The sequence below is a fragment of the Triticum urartu genome, chromosome 1, assembly GCF_003073215.2.
Source record: "Triticum urartu cultivar G1812 chromosome 1, Tu2.1, whole genome shotgun sequence".
Lineage (NCBI taxonomy): Eukaryota > Viridiplantae > Streptophyta > Magnoliopsida > Poales > Poaceae > Triticum > Triticum urartu.
In genome coordinates, this window is record NC_053022.1 from 296,874,246 (window position 1) to 296,880,973 (window position 6,728).

Below are 6,728 nucleotides of genomic sequence, written 5' to 3' on the forward strand. Positions count from 1 at the left end.
GGGAAATACCATTCCCGGCAGTTACAAGAAACCCCGGCAGTACCTCTGACCTACATTGCTAAGATTTTTGCCGGCAGTTAGAACTATTCCCGGCACCTAGATTTTCCCGGCAGATTGACAATACAGGGCAGTTAGAAGAATTCCTGGCAGTGAATGTGCCCTAAAATATGTACACTGCCAACGCACAAATTCCCTTCGAATTTGACCTATCATTTCTCTCCACTCAATTGTACCATAAGCTAGAATACAATATATACACAGAACATCACACATGTAGTGTAATTAAAATTGCATCATAACATATATATCTCAACATTACATTGTGTCTGCATACATACATATGTATACATTTGTAGGTTCACAAGTGTAGTACTGCATCACAGCATACATACAGGTTCACAAGTCCAGTACTACATCACAGCCAAAAGGACAACAATCCATCATGTATACATGCATGCATTTGTAGGTTCATGCCTCCAGTATAACATCACTAAATATAACATCTTGTTTCAGTTACAAGGTGATTCCATCCTAGAGTGCAACTTCATCAGATAGATATTAAAACCAAAAACCGAGTTAGATTCTAGCAAGAGGTCCTTTTAGATCACAAAACACAGATCCATAAACTTGTGGGTGCAAAAGCAGACCTGAAAAAAGAAGCAAACCAATTACGGCATCTTAGAAGTATTTAATCAAAGCACAACCTGGTCACTAGACTACATCGCTTCAACTAGATAGTAATTTAAGAACAACATAGTTTTAGTGATTAGCTAAGCTCTCGTCAGAGATTTTGTCCAATGGATGAAACTCTCAAGTTCAGTTTGACTTGTGATACATATACTGGTGAAATATCAACATCATCCCAAGAGACAAAAGGCAGGTTCAGTTCACAGTACAGTACGCAAGGTTAACTTGTATCACATGGCATTCATTCTCATATCTTCAAAGGGTAGTAGTTTACATATAAACTTAACTGAAAGGGTCAAAAGTTTGAAACACTTGCTCATACTCCCTCCACCCCATAATATAAGAACGTTTTTGACACTAGTGTAGTGTCAAAAACGTTCTTATATTATGGGACGGAGGGAGTATATCATATCTCCCAGAAGGTCAAAAAAGCATCCAACATGTAGTAAGATTACCAATTAGCCATGGCATGTTTATATATGGAAATATTTTCGCCCAGCATATAATACATATAAATTACTCCCTCCGTCCCATAATGTAAGACGTTTTAGTGTCGAAAAACGTCTTACATTATGGGACGGAGGGAGCACTTATTCTCTAAATATCAAATAAATGTATTAAAAATGCCTAGTAACAGCAACAAGACTAGTACATGTACAACATGACTAGTAGAGTTTTAAAAAACACACCCTTTAAGGCCTATTTCTTTAAAGCAATACACCGGGAAAAAAGTACCTAACTCAGAAGTAATTTAAGAAGCAATATTGAACAACATAGCTTACAGATGTTGCACAAAGTAACACATCCTCATTTATATTTGCAGACTATTCTTAAAAGACAAAAACAGAAATGAGTAGAAACTAGCCACTACGAAATAAAAATTACCAAGGAGCATACCAGAACACAGAAGCTTTCTGACCCAAAAGGATCTGCCAGGAGCATGAGCAGAGCACAAGCGTTAGGTACCCATGCTGTTCCATAGTGACAAACAGCATAAAGTTTCCGTATGTTACAAGCCAGAGCATGAAGTACCAGTTTTTGGCATATTGTATATAGAACTATAAATGAACGAGTACCAAGATTATTGTTACTTTCAGTTTGGCATTGTTCAGCTATTTCTTAGAGAGAGCAAATACTATATGTACTGATTAGAGAACCAATAGATGTCTTTCTTAATCCTAACAAGGTGCCAAGATACTACACCACCTAGTATTGTAGTATCTACTCATTATAGAGCCAATAAAAATTAAGAACAAAGATGATAGTTTTACTCAAGTAACAAACTCACCATTTTCCTTTGGTAGCAAGCCAAGGAAGCACTCTCTTGACGGTGACCGGCGATCACATCCACTTCTGCTCCCTGAAATCACAAGAAGTTTCTTTCCGTTCTGTTTTGCACCACATCTCAGCCATCATTCACAATGCATCTCGAAAGCTTTGGACCGATCAAGTTTTCTCTACAAAGATCAATAGATTATAGGCTAAGTATAATTCTGTTAGGAGAAAAGGTGAATTTATGGCACATGGTATTCTGGTCAATTTGTTCACCCACATGTAAACTTTAGGAGAAAAGGCCAGCTACAGTCATGAAACACAAAATACTAACCAGTCTCCACAACTAAGAAAATATTAAAATGAATACATGTTAACACCGCTACAACTGCATCACATCATTAAAAAGCATCATCACTTTCGTAATAGCAAGATACAAGCACTCAAAAATCATGTATATCAGGTTCATAAAAGCAAAATACACAACCCAGTCTAAGAAGCATGCATGTTATCTATTCATTACCTCTTAATAGAGACATATAAATATATCTTATTATCTGTACTAATCAAATCTATTCATTACACAATTTCCCAACTTTGTCTTGTTAAATGTAGATAATTCAATTAGACCATGTACTTTCAGGGAGGGGGCGAGCAACAATATCATATATACAAACATCAGATATGACATGCAGTTCTCCAAGCTCCCAACCATCTTAGAAATGCAATGAAAGAAGCAAGACATCTCAGTATCTCGCAAACACACCAGGGCACAAAATGTGTGATTAAGTATAACTAAAGAACCGCATTTGAGAGCAAAATCTTCATGCTAGCTGACTCAAACTCAATTGACACGATGGCATCTAGCTACATACGCATTTGCCAGTAGCAGCTTCTAGTCAGGGCAAACCTGAGCAATGCATTACTGCACAACCCACAAAAGCCCATGTTCTGTCACTTCTATTGGCTCCCTGTATATGCAGAATTGCAAGCAAAATATTTGAACAACTAGAATGATTATTTGTTCTAAGGCAATGATGCCAGAATCAAAAGGGCCTTTTGCATCGCAAGAAGCAGAACAGAGGAACAAAAAGGTAGAAGACGGAACAGAGGAACACATGGTGAGGAAAGCAGAATAGAGGTTGTGGACTCTGGACCTGCAGGTTTGCCCGAGATGGTAGTGGCACACCATAGGCAACGAGAGATGAAGGGCGGGTAGAGGGCACCCAAGGCCAGGCTCACCACGCCAGCGCTGCCACCATGGTGAACGAATCTGCCGATGCCAACATCGACTGCGTGCTCTGGATGGAGGCCAGATCGTCAAGCGTTTCGTGGAGGTCGCCTCCGAACTTGCCACTGACCTACGGCAGCGGCGTCAATGGGGGATGCAGAGGCGTCGTCGTGGGCGGGGGATGCGAGGGCGACGGCACTAGGCGGCGGCGTGGGCGATGAAGGGATGGGGCGGCGACGATGAGCGGTGTAGTATGGATGAAGAAGATGGGGGCGAGGCACTGGGCGGCGGCGTAGGTGGGGGATCTGGGGCGGCGGCATAGGTGGGGGATCCGAGGCGGCGGCATAGGTGGGGGATCCAAGGCGGCGGCACTGCTTGTTGTGCGAGACGATGGTGATGGTGAGTGCGGCGGCTGAGGGAAGGGGAAAGACATTAGGGTTGTGTGGCGCTTCTAGTGACTTCTACCATTCGCGTCTCCGCGGCTGTCTTGTGGGCTTTTGGGCCTGAAATTTACGCCCCTGCCAACGTGCATACCGGTAGTGCGTCCGCCCTCGTTTGCTTTTCGGGGCAGATTGCCTGACCCTAAAGATGCCGACACATAGATTGCCCTTCTAAGTTAACTATTGCCGGCAGATAGCACGCCCTGTATATTTTTTTCCGGCAGTTAAAGCTTTCCCGGCAGTGTAGCTGACTTAGATTCTTTACCTTTCCCGGCAGTTAATTGCCCCCGAAGTTTTTCATGGTGTAGTGCTAGTACATCTCCAACACTCCCTAATACGTACTCTGAAGGGCAAGCAGTCTGAACTCTGAAATTAATTTTGAGAAAATAGGAATCCAACGAACATAAACGTCATCCAAGAATGAATTCCTCACCGTCCCGGTCGAGGAAGAACACCTGGCGCGCGCGGCCATCGGGTTGCGTCTTCGCGAACAAGTCTGTGCCAGGGTTCTTCAGCTTGGTCGCAAACCTGTCGGAATCCGGCACAGAGAAGGCCAGGTGATGCCTCCTGGATTCCTGGGTAGATGCACGAGTGGAGGAGGAGACTGTGGCGGCGGCGGCCAGGGTCCTGGTCGATGATGCGTAGTATGGCGTCGAGAGGCGCCTGGAGGAGGAGCGGTGGGCGTAGTCCTCTCGCAAACACCGGATCTGACCGCCGCCGCCGTCGGCGAGCTACAGGGAGATGGGCTAGTGGGGATCTTGTTTGAAGGACAAGGAGGCGAAACAATAATGAGAAGCAAAGGGACGTTTTTGCAAATAAGGATGCGGTTGTGAGTACAGATCGCTCCGCCTGGATCTGGGCCACTCATCTTCAATCCAACGATCCAGCTTCCTTTTTCTATAATAGTATAGAATCTAGGTATTAGGTGCAAAAATAGAAAAAAGTGACATGGGCCGTTGGATTAGAAATCGATGGCACATATTCTGGAGTGTGGGATCTGTACTCACGGTCACAAAAGTTTGTGCAGAAAGGTCCCCCGATTCTGAATAATTATGTGCAAACGACTGAACCCTCTCGCACATCTCCGTTCTCTTTGCCGGCTGTGGCGGCGATCCAGATCCGGCGGGAGGCCGCCGCCGTGCGTGGCCCCTCCCCTAACTACTCCGCCACCCAGGCCGTCTGGATCCACCTCCGGGCACCCCGACGTCGCGCTCCACATCATCGTCTCGGCCACATCCAGCTCTGCCACGGTCTGCTCCACAGGAGCACCACCCGACCTTCACCGTGCTGGACTATATGACGGGTTGGTGACTGGTCGGAAGTCCCACATCACGGACGTGTTCGCGATGACGCAGATCGACGGCCGCATGTGCCAGGTCCTCGATCACCATGGTGAGGGACTCATTATGAGATGATGCTTATGTTCGTTGAATTTCTATTTTATAACATTTTTTAGTTTTTTAATTGTTAGCTTCCTGTATGCATGTCTATGTTTGATCTATTCATTCCGGATCCAGCAATAGCATGCTGATTAGTGCATGATTTAGTTGTGGTAATGTGTATTCTACTGGCTGATGACAAGCTTGGTGTATCACTATTGAACTGCTTTCCAATCAGCCAAAGTGATGGAAATTTGAGCTTCCCCAGTCCAGGGGTTATTTAGACTTGCTCTACTGTTAAATAAACCGAAACACTTCCAGAGTTCTTTAGATGTTTTTCCCTTCTCTGTAGCAACTAGTAAGACATTGGTTTTATATAAAGGAAACCAGAGAGGGGGGCTCTCTTTTTTTCTTCAAAAGAAAGCTGTGATATTGTATCAAAAAACACACAGGTCTAAAGATTACACAAACTAAAATTGGCCATCATTACCATCTCCTTTAACCATCTTAAACAATGCCCAAACTCTTGATTTTCTATACAGAAAGGGAATATGTACCAACTACCAATACTTCACACAATAGATACTTGTCCATGTTTATTAGTCAAGTTTTGATCTTGGTCAAGTACAATGTTATTACTCTGTTAAAAATTGGCGCTGATGCTCTAGTAAGTCTGACAAGCAAGTCATATTGGGATGTATGAGATGTGACAATAGACTTCTAGCTTTATATGCTCCACGGAAATGCATCATTTGTATGATAGCGGTGTTCCGTGATGCAAGGACATGCTCTAAGAATAATATAACACAAGAGTGGAGGTTTGCACTTCTTGCTTTGAAGACTACCATTTATGCACGCCATCAAATTATTTGTTTACTATTGATTTAGAATAATAATTTGCATCTGTCAAACATTCATAAAGTATGTTCTTCAGCTCATAAGTTTGAGCGATGAGGGTTACTTGCCTTTAAATCAATGCTCGGTTGCAATTTTCTTATTCTATACGAGCATTCCTGAATCATACTGTTCTGGTTGATTGGAAGTCAGGTGAACTTGATATTGAACAAAACAATTAAGAGTTGGAACTTGTAACAACATCAAATTACACCTTCACTTTTCTGATGATACAAGTGATCGGTCATTGTCAAGCTTTGAATATATTTTGCCATATGGTATTCTTGTTCTTTTCTCTTCACTGGTCTGCCATACGTTTTTGTGATGCAGCATTCTAACAAGGCTCCACTCATTTATTGTAAGATGTTACATTTTCCTCATCTACGAGTTAGAAAAAAAACTTAACACCCATTCTTAATTGTGAAGCACACACATGATTAGGACATGAACTGTTATTCAAGCCTAGAAATTTGTATTATTAATATTAAATACTTTTTAAGCACTACACCTCTGCTGCAGGCAATTCTTTTGGGTTATTCTACTGATGTTGGTATTTCACTTGCAAAGGATGTAGCACTCTGGTCAATGTTTTCAGTTCTGACAATCTTACTTAATTTTCATGCTAGTCACCTAAATGTACTATTCTAGTGGTTAAAGTACAACATATATGCTTGTTACAGCAGCTTGCTCTGTTTTTCTCCCTTACAACCATTTAGTCTACCAACGATCATAATTTATTTTCAATTTCTTCCTTCTGATGTGAACTATAATTTTTTTTCTTAATTTGTCTTCATTTGTAGATGGATGATGCTTTAACAACCAGAA

General features: G+C 42.4%; 1 long non-coding RNA gene across 1 annotated transcript; it reads right to left on the minus strand.

The window, feature by feature from the left end:
* Positions 1-272: 272 nt before the first annotated feature.
* On the minus strand, positions 273-3,695 carry LOC125508622. Its single transcript, XR_007283670.1, has 2 exons — positions 3,117-3,695; positions 273-2,144 (listed from the first exon to the last, which is right to left on the minus strand). It is a non-coding gene; the product is annotated as an uncharacterized LOC125508622 (long non-coding RNA).
* Positions 3,696-6,728: the final 3,033 nt, after the last annotated feature.